At 41.9% G+C, this 13,826-nt stretch overlaps 1 protein-coding gene across 1 annotated transcript in view; it reads right to left on the bottom strand.

The window, feature by feature from the left end:
- RGS3 (regulator of G protein signaling 3) overlaps positions 1–13,826 on the bottom strand; it is a 140,074-nt gene that overhangs the window by 125,163 nt on the left and 1,085 nt on the right. The window lies entirely within an intron of this gene.

The raw sequence follows: 13,826 nt of genomic DNA, 5'->3' as shown, positions 1-13,826 counted from the left end.
ACAACGCACCCTACACACTACAGATGCATCCTTAGCACATACACAAACACAAGCACAAAGTATGTGCACACACACACACACACACACACACACCATACTTAAATACACCATATTCACAAACTTAGATTGATTATAGGCATTTTTAAAGAGTGATTTTGTATCGAGAAGAATAAAGATCACTTGGGTTAGAGGGAAGGGACCAAAAGGATTTATCTGGGTACATTTTTACATTAGCTATCAAAGAATTGTAGTGCATTTGAGATATCATGTAGCCCAATATCCAAAACATTTTGAAAATTATAATAAAGGGGACTAGAACTACCAGATGTTAAACGAAATTATAATAATGTAGTACCAGACAGAAGACAAGCAGATCAATAGAAAAGAATAAAGAGTTCAATGATTTTATTTAGAAAACAAGAAAGATTTTTTAAATTAAAAAAAAATTGTTTTAATGTTTCTTTTTGAGAGAGAAGGAGCATGAGTGGGGGAGGGGTAGAAAGAGAGGAAGACACAGAATCCAATGCAGGCTCCAGACTCTGAGCTGTCAGCACAGAGCCTGACACAGGGCTTAAACTCACGAACACTGAGATCATGACTTGAGCTTAAGTCAACGCGCAACTGAATGAGCCACCCAGGCGCCCCAAACAAGAAAGATTTCTTTTTTTTTAACTGAAGATTCATTTCAAAAAGTTAAAAGAGGAAGAAACTAATTTGGGTGAAAAAAAAATTTAATGTTTATTTATTTTGAGAAAGAGAGAGAGAAAGAGTATGTGTGAGAGTGGGGGAGGGGAAGGGAGAGGGAGAGAGAGAATCCCAGGCAGGCTCCGCACTCTCAACACAGAGCCCTACTCAGGGCTCAAACCCACGAACTGTGAGATCGTGACCTGAGCTGAAATCAATAATCAGACACTGAACCTACTGAACCAACTAAGCCACCTAGGAACCCCTCAGATGGAAAATTTTTAAAGGAGCAATTAAGTTAAAGTTGAAATTTATTTAAAAAAAAAATAGAATTCAACAAGGGAACCAGAGCCTGATTCTTTGAAAAGACCAATAAATTAGAACTCAGGCAAAACAGGAAAAAACTACAAATCAACAAGTGTAGGAAAGAGAGAGACAGCCATGATACAAGATAAAGGATCAAGGTAATTCTTTAAATTAGAAGAGAAAACCAATGCAACCTCATTCCATAATTTGAAAATCTAGGAGGAAAATGGGTGATTTTCTAGAAATTATTAATTACTGAAATTGATATAAGAATTTGAAATTTTTAGTAGATAACTAACCATATATAAAATACAAAAGGAAATCAAAACTCTACCTGAAAAAGTTATAGAAGACCCAGAGAGTTTTAGAGGTCAATTCTCTAAGACCTTTGAAAAAACAGTTAGTACCTATGTAATTTAACCTGTTTCAGAACTAGAAAAAAAACTGGAAGATTTGTCAGTTCCAGGTACAAAGTTAGACAAAGACAAAAACCAGCTAAATTTAGCAACAGAAAACTACAGACCAAAGGTCAAAGAGAAAAATAAGAGTAGGGGCACCTGGCTGATTCAGTCGGTGGAGCGTGCGATTCTTGATCTCAGGGTTGTGACTTCGAGCCCCATATTGAGTATAGAGATTACTTAAAAATAAAATATTTTTTAAAAAATAAGAGTAGAAATTGGTGAAATACAAAACATACATAGAGGTGCTCTATTAAAAATGTGACAAAACTGAGCCCATATTCTCCCAGTTTTGCCACATTCTGTTTTTTAAAGAAAAGCGAGACATCTCAAATTTTTAATTTAGTATCTACCAATTTTTTAACATGGGCAATTCATTCAAAAAACTGTAAAATATGGGGTGCCTGGGTGGCTCAGTAGGTTAATTGACCTACTCTTGATTTCAGCTCAGGTGATGATCTCACAGTTTGTGAGCTTGAGTCTCGCATTGGGCTCTGAGCTGACAGGGAGGAGCCTACTTGGGATTCTCTCTCTCCCTCCCTCTCTCTCTCTCTCTCTGCTTCTTACCCTGCCTCATGGGCGCGTGTGCACTTTCTCATTCTCTTTCAAAATAAATAAATATTTTTTAAAAAGAAAAATTGTAAAATATTTTGTAGGCCAAATACATTATGTCTCTGTCCTATAACTAGTTTGAAATCTCTACTAGACCAATCTGATTTATGAATATAGACACAAAATTCCTAACTAAAATATTAGCAAATCAAAGCTGCCAGTATATTTATGATCAAATGGTATTTATTCTAGGAATGCAAAGATCGTTCAAATTTAATGAGCATGTTAGTTCAGAGGTTGGCAAACTATGCCTATAAGTGGACTAAGAATGGATTTTACACTTTAAAATGGTTGGAAAAAATTAGAAGCTTGTCTGTGGCCATAAACAATTTAAAATTTTTTAGTTAAAAAATGAATTTAGGGGCGCCTGGGTGGTTTGGTCGGTTAAGCGTCTGACTTTGGCTCAGGTCATGATCTCACGGTCCGTGGGTTCAAGCCCCGCGTCGGGCTCTGTGCTGACAGCTCAGAGCCTGGAGCCTGTTTCGGATTCTGTGTCTCCCTCTCTCTCTGCCCCTCCCCTGTTCATGCTCTGTCTCTGTCTCAAAAATAAATAAACGTTAAAAAAAATTTTTTTTTAATGAATTTAAAATATTTATAAAATATATGGCAGGGGCGCCTGGGTGGCGCAGTCGGTTAAGCCTCCGACTTCAGCCAGGTCACGATCTCGCGGTCCGTGAGTTCGAGCCCCGCGTCAGGCTCTGGGCCGATGGCTCGGAGCCTGGAGCCTGTTTCCGATTCTGTGTCTCCCTCTCTCTCTGCCCCTCCCCCATTCATGCTCTGTCTCTCTCTGTCCCAAAAATAAATAAAAAAACGTTGAAAAAAAAAATATATGGCAAATATGTATATATGAATCAAGAAGTCTTACAAATCAGTAAGAAAAATATATAAATGTACCAAGAAACATGAATAATCATTGCACCAGAGAGGCAGTGTAATTGACTAATGGATAAAATACTGGTAACCAGAGACAGAAAAATTTCATCCGCCTCCAGGAAGTCCAAGCATTTCTACTGATGAGGCAACTAAGGTTCAGCGTTGTTAACTGTATCAGGTTGCCAAAGCAGTAAATAAACAGTGGAGAAATTCAAATCCAGCCAAAGAATCACTATAGAATGTCATCTTTCATACCAATCCTCCTGCTCAGAAAGGCTAGGTTACAAACAAGGGGGCCAAGACTCCTATGGCTACTGACACATTAAAATTCAGTTCAACCAGGTGCCTGGATGGCTCAGGCATTAAGCATCCGACTTCAGCTCAAGTCATGATCTCACTGTTCATGAGTTTGAGTCCCACATCGGGTGAGCTCGAGCCCCGCTTTGGGTGAACACAAGTCCCACTTCTCTCTCTCTCTCCCCCTTGCTCACTTACACATTTTCTCGAAATTAGAAAGAAAGAAAGAAAGAAAGAAAGAAAGAAAGAAAGAAAGAAAGAAAGAAAGAAAGAAAGACGTTTAAAAATATATTAACTAATTAAACTTAAAAAATAATTAAAAAATTCAATTCAGTAGCTAAACACTACTTCATGCTGAGCCTTACACTGAGCTCTGGGGTTCTAGAAGTGAACGAGGTGGAGCATATGATCTAGTGGGAGGTTGGATGGGTGTGACAATAGAGGAACCGTCCTGTCAACCTGTGGCAAACAGACTAACGGCTCATTCGGTCTGGGGAGCTGGGCGGACTGAGACAGTAAAGGAAGTCAGAGAGGACTTTTCAAAGAAAGCGATCTGAAGGATGATTTAGCCAAGCAAAGGAAGTGAAGGTAAGGTTACAGGCAGAAGGAACAAAACAAGCAAAGGCCTGAAAAGGAGAGCAAATCATCGTTCTTTGAGGAGCACAAGGATGGGAAGCGTGGAGGAGAACGTCAGAGTGTGGGCATAGGAGTAATATGCAAGAAGGTAAACACACAGGGCTTCGTGTGTTATTAAAAAGGATCTTCATAGGTGGTTCTCCAGATGAAAATCAGAGCCTGATCCCCCACCCCAAGAAAAGCAGAAAAAGTGCTGGGTGAGCAGAAACTCTACATAGACACCACCCAGAGGAACTATCAAAAATGTACCTCCGCAAAGTTTTAGCATTTGTATTTCTGTAGAAAGGAAATGGGTTCGTTCCGCCTAAGAGTAGGCAGCTTCATCCCTGGAGGTTGTGAAGACTGGGTTAAACCCAGCCTGAAAAAATTATAGGTCTCTAGACAGTTTTCATCTTTTTCTTTTAAACTTCAACCCATATTAGGAAATGCATATTTATAATGTGAATCCAATGACGTGCTGGAGCCAATTCATACAGGCCTGTGAGGGAAGATTCAATTTTCAGGATTTTGCAAGCTGATTGTTAAACAGAGCCATTACTAAAATTGCATTATGTACGGGCACCTGGGTGGCTCAGTCGGTTAGGCATCCGACTCTTGATTTCAGCTGAGATCATGATCTCACAGCTCATGAGTTCAGGCCCCACACAGGTTCAATGCTGTCAGCACAGAGCCCTCTTCGGAACCCCTCCTCCACTGGTGCTCTCTTTCTCTCAAAAATAAACATTAAAGAAAATTCTCAAAACTCATTCCTAGTTATTTTACCATATTTTATTGTTATGTGTATGCTACTGTGCAACTCTCCCCAACTCTATGTGCAGTGACATCACACTGGTACCTTGAACCCAAACACAGTGGGAGTATTTGCACTAAAGAGATTAACAAGTGTTACAAATAAGGGGTTTTTTTAATTTTTAAAAAAAATTTTTTTAAATGTTTATTTATTCTTGAGAGAGACACACAGAGCGTGATCAGAGTAGGAGCAGAGAGAGAGAGGGAGACACAGAATCCGAAGCGGACTCCAGGCTCTGAGCTGTCAGCACAGAGCCCGACACGGGGCTCAAACTCACAAACCGCGAGATCATGACTTGAGCGGAAGTCGGACACTCAGCTGAGCCACCTAGGCGCCCCAATTTTTAAATACATAATTTATTGTCAAGTTAGCTAACATACAATGTATACAGTGTACTCTTGGTTTCAGGGATAGATTCCCATGATTCATCAATTGCATACAGCACCCAGTGCTCATCCCAACAAGTGCCCTCCTCAATGCCCATCACCCATTTTCCCCTCTCCCCCGCACTCCCCACCCCGCCCCACCATCAACCCTCAGTTTGTTCTGAGTATTTAAGAGTCTCTTATGGATTGCCTCCCTCTCTGTTTGTAACTAATTTTTTTCCTTCCCTTTCCCCATGGTCTTCTGCTAAGTTTCTCAAATTCCACATGAGTGAAAACATATGATGTCTGTCTTTCTCTGACTGACTTACTTCACTCAGTATAATCAGCTCCAGTTCCATCCACATTGTTACAAATGGCAAGCTTTCATTCTTTTTCATCTTTGAGTAGTATTCCTTGTATATACAAACCACATCTTCTTTATCCATTCATCAGTTGATGGACATTTAGGCTCTTTCCATAATTAGGCTATTGTTGATAGCGCTGCTATAAACATTGGGGTACATGCGCCCCTATAAATCAACACTCCTGTATCCTTCGGATAAATTCCTAGCAGTGCTATTGCTGGGTCGTAGGGTAATTCTATTTTTAATTTTATGAGGAACCTCCACATTGTTTTCCAGAGTGGCTGCACCAGTTTGCATTCCCACCAACAGTGCAAGAGGGTTCCCATTTCTCCACATCCTCGCCAGCATCTATAGTTTCCTGATTTGTTCATTTTAGCCACTCTGACTCGTGTGAGTTGGTATCTCAGTGTGGTTCTGATTTGTATTTCAATAAGGGCTTTAAAAAATTTTTTTAAATTCTTTTAAGTTTATTTATTTTAAGAGAGAGAGTGAGTGGGGGAGGAGCAGAAAAAGATAGACAGAGAATCCCAAGCACTGGCAGTGCAGAGCCCAATGCAGGGCTCGAACTCACAAACCATGAGATCATGACCTGAGCCAAAGTTGGATGCTTAACCCACTGAGCCACCCAGGTGCCCCACAAATAAGGGCTTTATTTGGTTTGTTGATTATGCAGATTAGGATGTAACTCTATTTGTCAAAACACCATTTAATTGAAACTGTAGGTTGACTATGGATATAAGAGTTAGGAAAAAATCAATGGACACATCCTGCGAGAATCAATTCACTATATGGGATTCACAATAAAGAATCTTTGTATATGTTAACCAAAAAAAAAGAAAAAAAGAAAAAAAGAAAAAAAATGGAGCTGGGGCTTTGTCCTAAGAGCACAGGCCAGTCATCAAAAGATTTTAAGCAAAATTAAAAAAAAAAAAAAAAGACTTTAGTTCTTATTTTAAAAAGATCACTCTGGCCAGAGTTGGAAAAAAAAATGGATGGGGGAGAGGACTGGCACAAGGGTTGCGAACAGAAAGTAGTGTTAGGTGAAGTCTTTTCTAGGAGCCCAGACAGAAGATGATAGTAGCTAGAAGGGATGGAAACAAGTAAAATCAATAGGACTTGGTGATTGATTGGAAGATAAAATGCAAAAAAAGAATCCTGACATAGGCAATTTGATGTTTAGATGTGCCCTTTACAGGGGCGCCTGGCTGGCTCAGTCAGCAGAGCATGCGACTCTTGATCTTGAACTCATGAGTTCGGGCCCCATGTTGGGTGTAGAGATTACTAAAAATAAATAAATAAATAAATAAACTTTAAAAAGAAGAATAAGTGCCCTTTACAGAGATGGAGAACATGAGAGGAAGGGCCGAACTGAGACTGAGTAACCCATGTGCTATCCAAGTGGAGATGTCAAGTGAACAGCTGAAGATACCGGACAATAAGCTCAGAAAAAATATTTAGGCCAGAAATACAGATGTAGAAATTCCCAGTAAAGCCATGGACATGGATAAGAGATCCCAAGGAGCATGTTAAATGTGAGAGGAAGGCTCAGGAAAGAACCAAGGAGAGTAGCAACTGAAAATACAGGCAGAGGAAGAAAGGCAAGAGAGAGAGAAGAGAAGCCAGGGAGCATATTAAGAAGGAAATACTTGTGAACAATGTCAAATACTGCTGAGAAGTCAAGTAGGTTAATAACTGAGAAGTGTCCATTGGATTTAGCAACAAGGCAGTCATTGTTGACCTTCCATCCCAGAATAAAATGCCGGGAGGCAACAGCTCCACATGAATGAAAACGTACCAAGTTCACTCTAAAAGGAAAAATACCCTGGGCTCGAAGCCAGAGAATATTCTTGGGTCAGGTTTTTTTCTTGTCATAAATTTAACCAGCTGGAATTCTTTGTAAACTGGTATTTTATTCACCCTTGAAATACAGGATTTGCTTTTTTAAAGTATGTCTGTAATTCTTCTTCAGGGTAGAACCCAGTATCTTTGGGTTAGTGGTTTTCTACAGGAGCAGATGCTGGTGGCTGGAAGTACCACCAAGAAACTTAAACTTGCCTCGGATGGAGAAGCCTTTGGTGATCTAAATATACAAACAGGGTCTAACTGGGAACCAAGTAAAAAACACAAGATTCCAAGTGAGCCAAGAGGTATTATTCCAAAGTAGAAGAGACCAGGATATGAAAGCAATCTGGCTGTGGCATCTGTCGCCCCACTGATGACCAGCGTTGATTCAGTTGATCTGTCTGGCTAGGTGAGTATCCTCCTCCTCCCTAACTGCTCCATGTGCCATGTGCATTCCTCCCAAAGTTGCAGGCTTGGTCAAAGTGGATGACCTTCCCCAATAGAGGAGGACTGTTATTCGGTCAAGGGTATATGAGTGCTCCCCTGCTAGAACCTCCGAACAAGCTTTGAAAATACAAGAGACCAAAGCCCTCACCACCAGAGGATTGTGAAATAGCAGACCAAGTCCAAAAGCCAGAGACTTGACAAAAGCCAGAGGGGAAAAGCAGAGTCCCCAGTCTCTCCTAGAATGGCTCAGTGTCCTTATAGTTATGTTGGAAGCCCTTTTCCTAGCCTGACAATGAGCAACTTGGCGTGGCACAGTCAAGGGTTCCAGAAGCCCTCAAAAAGTCTTCTGCACTTAAATATACGCTTCTGCCTCCAGCGAAGGTGGAGGGATTGGAGGACATCTTGGGACTGAAACAAATAAAATACTGGACAAAAAAAAATGTAACAATGATGTTCAACATATTAGTGGGGATCCTGGGTGGCTCAGTCGGTTGAGTGTCCAACTCTTCATTTCAGTTCAGGTCATGATCTCATGATTTGTGAGATCGAGCCCCACATCCAGCTCTACATTGTCAGCGCAGGGCCAGCTTGTGATTCTGTCTCCCTGTCTCTCTGCCTCTCCCTACCCCGCCCAAAATAAATAAATAAACAAACATTTTTAAAAAATTCTCTCTCTCCCTCTGTCCCTCTCCCCACTCACACTTTCTCCCTCTGTGCGAAATAAAAAAAATAAAATAAAAAAGATATTAGACCTCAAGCAACAAGGACAGTGATCTCTGAGAAACAGAAAACCAACAAGATGAGCCCTACGATTGCCCCAGCTTATTGCCCAGAAAGATTTTCTAAAAGGGACAGGGCATATAGGCCAATTCCATATCCATGAGTTGAAGAATTCAGGAGGCCAGGGCAGCTAGAGTTCATCGGACAGAGTGTCAGAGAGGGAAGAGCTGCACAGGAGAGACCCCTAGGGATCTGTACAGCATCTCTCTCCAAACCTTCATATAAGCGCCTATAAGCTCACAGGTATGAGGAAAGTACCCAAAGCTAAGGGAAAAGGGTAAAGTACCCCAAGGGAAAGAACCACTCAAAAGATTAGAGGAAACAGTTTTGAATCTTATACAGGGCCAGGAATAGTTCTTATTCTCATCAGCCAGACTGGTAGGGAAGACCTCCTAATTCCTGGGGGCACTGGGGTAAGGGGTAGGGACTCAGAAGGGTTTGCCTCAGTTGTGGGGAGTGATCAGCCCTGGACTAAATGACACTCTGGTCCTATCCAAAAGTCAGACTCCAAAGGATTGAAAGCTTGAGCAACTTAACAAGCTCAAGAATATTTAGAGGAATGCAAAAAATACACAACAATCAACAAGGTAAAATTCACAATGTCTGGCATCCAATAAAAAGTTACAAGGAGTGCAAAGAAGCAGGAAAATGTGACCCATAATAAGGAGAAAAATCAAGCAACAGAAACCAATCCAGGAATGACACAGATGTAGACAAGCACATTATAATGGTTATTACAGCTGTATTCTTATGTTCAAGGAGCACTTTAAAAGCATGTTGATATGTGGAAAAAATAAAAAAGACCAAATTGAACATCTAAAGGTGAAAAATATAATGTCTGAGATGCAAAAATACACAGGATGGGGTTAACAGCAGATTAGACACTATAAGAAGAAAGATTAACGAACCTGAAGATAGAAACCATTCAAAATAAAACATACAGAGAAAAAGGACCCCTCCAAAAAATAAACAAAAAGAGCATCAGTGAGCAGGACGACTACATGTATAGTTGGATCCCTGAAGGAGGTAGGATCCAGAAATATATTTGAGGAAATCATGGGTAAAATTCTCCCAATGTTGATGAAAACTATAAACCCACAAATCCACGAAGCTCAATGAATCCCAAGTGAAAGAAATATGAAGAAACCTGTACCAACGCGCATCATGACCAAATTGCCTAAAACCAGAAATAAAGTAAACATCTTAAAAGCAGCCAGAAAAAAACCAGATTCCATACAGAAGAACAAAGATGACATTAGCCTTCTCATCAGAGACATGTACCATAAGACAGTGAAACATCTTCATTGAAGAAAAAAAAATTGCCAACCTAAAATTCTTTATCCAGCAAAAATACCTTCCCAAAAGGAAGGTAAAAATAGAGATCTTTTTGGACTTCCAAAAGCTGAATGAATTCATCGTGGACACCACCTGCACCACAAGACATGTTCAAATCTCTGGGCAGCAGGAAAATGATACTCTCGAAGTCTTGATCCACACAAAGGAATAGAGGGAACACTAGACACGGTAAACTACGTGGGTATATACATTTCTTACTATTTTAATCTCTTTAATAGAACAACAAGGTGGCTCAGTCGGTTAAGCATCTGACTTCGGCTCAGGTCATGATCTCATGGTTCACAGGTTTGAGCCCCGCATTGGGCCCTGTGCTGACAGCTCAGAGCCTGGAGCCTGCTTCAGATTCTGTACCTCCCTCTCTCTCTGCCCCTTCCCCACTTGTGCTCGCTCTCTCTCTCAAAAAATAATAAACATTTAAAAAAATTTTTTAATAAAATAAAAAAGAAAAGAACAATATAACTAGGATAAGGAACCACTGACTTAAAAACATCATCCTGGAATAAATTGTTCTATGTTGCCTTGTCTAGATTCTGACAAAGTAATTGCAAGAAGCAAACTCCAGGGAAGCAATTAGCAAGTTAGCGCTGGCAGTCCTGTGGGAGTGTGGATCCTACTTATGGAAGAGGATAATTTAGATGTGTTTAGTATAAAGTACAGCAGGCACAGCTGAAAGATGTGGCTTGGCTCACATGCACTCAAGCCGGACTATGAGGCTTATGGAGGACAAAGCCTACCTCTGGATCAGCGTACTGTCAGGGGAAGTAATATAGGGACAGGGGTCATGGCATCCAGAGCTCCCAAAGGTCCTCCAGGGAAATTTCACTGGGAGCTAGGGAATACACCTAGGTTGGTTTGACTGGAGCTGTAACTGAGAGAGGTGGCATGTATTCCCGTTGCTTCCAGACCCTCACCAATCACTCCTGGGCCCCTTTGACTGCCCCCACTGCTCTACTGAAACTGTTAACTCAGAGGTCACCAGTGACTTCCTAATTATGAAAATCAGGTGTCCATTCTCAGCCCTCATCCACCTTGCCATAGTTTTCCTCTTGTTTCTCTGATAATTCCTCTATTTTGTGGCTCTTCCTGCCTTCTCATAAGGTATGTTCCCCAGCCATGCCCTTCTGTCCCCTTCCTGCCCCAATACCCTGTCCCTCCAAGATCTCCACTCTGGCTGCTGCTCTGTGTTGTTCTGATGAAGGCCCAGATCTCTCTCCAACCCCAAGCTCAGGGCCACCTCTGCTTTGACACACTTACCAACAATCTTTCTCTCTGAACTGGCTCTCTCCCTGGCTGCTCACCTAGACCAGCCCTAACTGTCTGCTTCCATATCTTTCTACCAAACTAGACTGTGAGCACCTCTAATGCAGTGACAGAGGTGTGTCTTCTTAGTAGCTGCCTACTTCCCACCTTAGCATCTGGCACACATTTGAAAAAGTCAAGTCTTGCCAGGAAATTCAGATCTAAAATCAGCATACAAGGCATAAATTGTGAATAGCCAAATTACCTTCAAATAAGCCCTTAGTCACCCAGAAAATACCCATGGCATTGTAAATTAAAAGGGGAACAGCAAATTTGCTTCTCCCATCTTGCACTCCCTCTGAGCTGTATTTTCATGGAGTGACAGAGCTGGAACAGCCCCCGCCAGCTGCATTGTACTCCCCTGTCATTCCTGCCCACTTGTGCTTCATTTTTTGGCTCTGTACATTGATTGAACTTCCATAAGTGAGAAGCCACACAAAACCATAACTCCACTGTAAAGGCTTGAGGGAGGAATCTCCTTCTCTCTCCTTCAACTGGTTTCTCCTTCTGGCCTCCCAGTTTCCGATCATGACAGCATCTCACTGAATCAGGCTGAAAACTCTTTGGCTCCTGCCTCTCCCCTTACTCTTTCTGTCCAATTTCCAGGTTCTTGTTAATTTTTCCTTTGCACCATGCCCCTCTGTCTCCATTCTGTTGCCGCCCACATAATCCAGGCCCTGATCACCTCCCATCTTGACTCCTATGACAGCCTCCTAACTGATCTTTCTGGGCTTGCTGGTCTCCCTCCAATTCATGTTTTCCTGCCATCAGATTAACAATTTCTAAAGCACTTCCTTAGTCCTATCTCTCCCTTAGTCAAAAGCCATCGATGGCTCCCCATTGGCTATCAAATAGAACCCACTGCCTCCAGCCCGCCATCCAAGGCCCTGAACAATGGGGACACAAGCTGTCTCTGACCCCACCTTCCACCCTTTCCAGATGGGAATATGGCAGTACTTGCTTATGTCCCAAACTTCTTTCACCTGCATTGCTTCCCTCCACCAAAAGGCCACCTCCACAAACATCTCCACCTGCCAAAACCTAATAGCTTCAGATAGGAGCATCCAAAGGGCCCCTCTTTCTTCACACTCTGTATCACTCAGCTCACACTGCTACATTACATGTACCCTAAAAAAAGGAGATATGTCATATCTGCTTCTTATTCATTCGCCCATTCAGCATATATTACTGAGCAGTTATGATGTGCCAGGCACTCATCTAGGTACTGATGCTATGCAGTGAAGACAGATACGACTCGCAGAACTCATAGTCTGGCTGTGGACAGTGGCAAGAGACAAGCCACGAACTCCACAGAGGCCGGGAGAGGGAAAGTGAAAGAGGAGGACGTCACCCCGACAGCGGTCAGAAAAAGCTTCCCAAAATAATAACATGCAAGCTGAGATCTAAAGGATGAGTAGAAACTAGGCAGAGAAGGGAAGAAAAGAATTGTCGACGTTGAAGGAAAAGTACAGAAAAAAACAAAATTTTTTAAAGCCTGAAGGCAAGAGAAGACAAGACTCACTACAACCAAAAGGAAAAAATCACAGAGCTTCAGGGGGAGTAGGAGGGAACTGGGCCTGAGGAGACAAGCAGGGCGCACCTGGGCCATAAGCCTACTTTGTAAGGTTTGTAAGACAAGCAAAAGGGGTTGGGTTTGATCCCGAGGCCAAGGGAGAATTTTAATTATTTTTGGAGATCCCTTCCAAAACAGGGCCATCCTTAGAAGTAATATAGGCTCAAAAACAAACAAACGAACAAAACTGAATTTATTGGTTTCACCTCTGAAGGCAAAATCTGGTCAAGAAAATTTTAGAAGAGCCTCAGATAATTTGTGGTATTTCTACTTATCAAATGCTGCCTCCCTGAGTCTTTGCCCAACTGAGAACTGTCAGGATCCTCAATAGCTCCCCCATTTCCCCCAAATCCTAGGCCTCTGGGCATGTTCCAGAATTTGTCACACTCTTGAAATAGTTCTAACAATGGCATTCTAAATTATTCAAAGACAAATTCATTTGTGAGGGCATTTAAATTGGATCATATATTTCATTGGTAAATGTGGGTTTTTTTCTCCATTTACTCACAAGGAAATGTCTTTGACTGTGTAGACCCTGGCTTCAGAAAGAACCAGAGGCCTCCAGTCTTGGAAGAATATCATTTCCTTAATGTAATATCACCACCTAGTGGTTCCAAACAACTTCACCAAATAATCCAGGAAAATTTCTAGCTACACTCCTGGGAATAACTTCATCTCCCCAGAATTTTTTGTTTCTCTATCAAGATAATCTGTGGTCAGGGCACATGGGTGGCTCAGTAGGTTAAGCATCTGACTTCAGCTCAGGTCATGATCTCATCGTTCATGAGTTCGAGCCCCATGGGCTCTCTCCCGTCAGCACAGAGCCTGCTTTGAATCCTGTCTCCCTCTCCCTGTCCCTCCCCTGCTCGTGCTCATGCGCTCCCTCACTCTCTTTCTCTCTCTGTCAAAAATAATTTTTTTTTTTTGAGAGAGAGAGAGAGACAGAGAGAGAGAGCATGTGCATAAGCAGGGAAGGGGTAGAGAGAGAAGGGGACAGAGGATCTAAAGTGGGCTCTGTGTGCACAGCAGAGAGCCCGATGTGGGGCTCAAACTCACAAACCATGAGATCATGACCTGAGCCGAAGCAGACACTTAACTGACTGAGCCACCCAGGTGCCCCAAAAATAAACAAAAAAATTGTTT

The sequence above is a fragment of the Panthera onca genome, chromosome D4 (genome assembly GCF_046562875.1).
Source record: "Panthera onca isolate mPanOnc1 chromosome D4, mPanOnc1 haplotype 2, whole genome shotgun sequence".
NCBI classification, from domain to species: domain Eukaryota; kingdom Metazoa; phylum Chordata; class Mammalia; order Carnivora; family Felidae; genus Panthera; species Panthera onca.
Note: the sequence above shows the minus strand (reverse complement) of the source record. Positions and strands in the feature narration are given on the sequence as shown.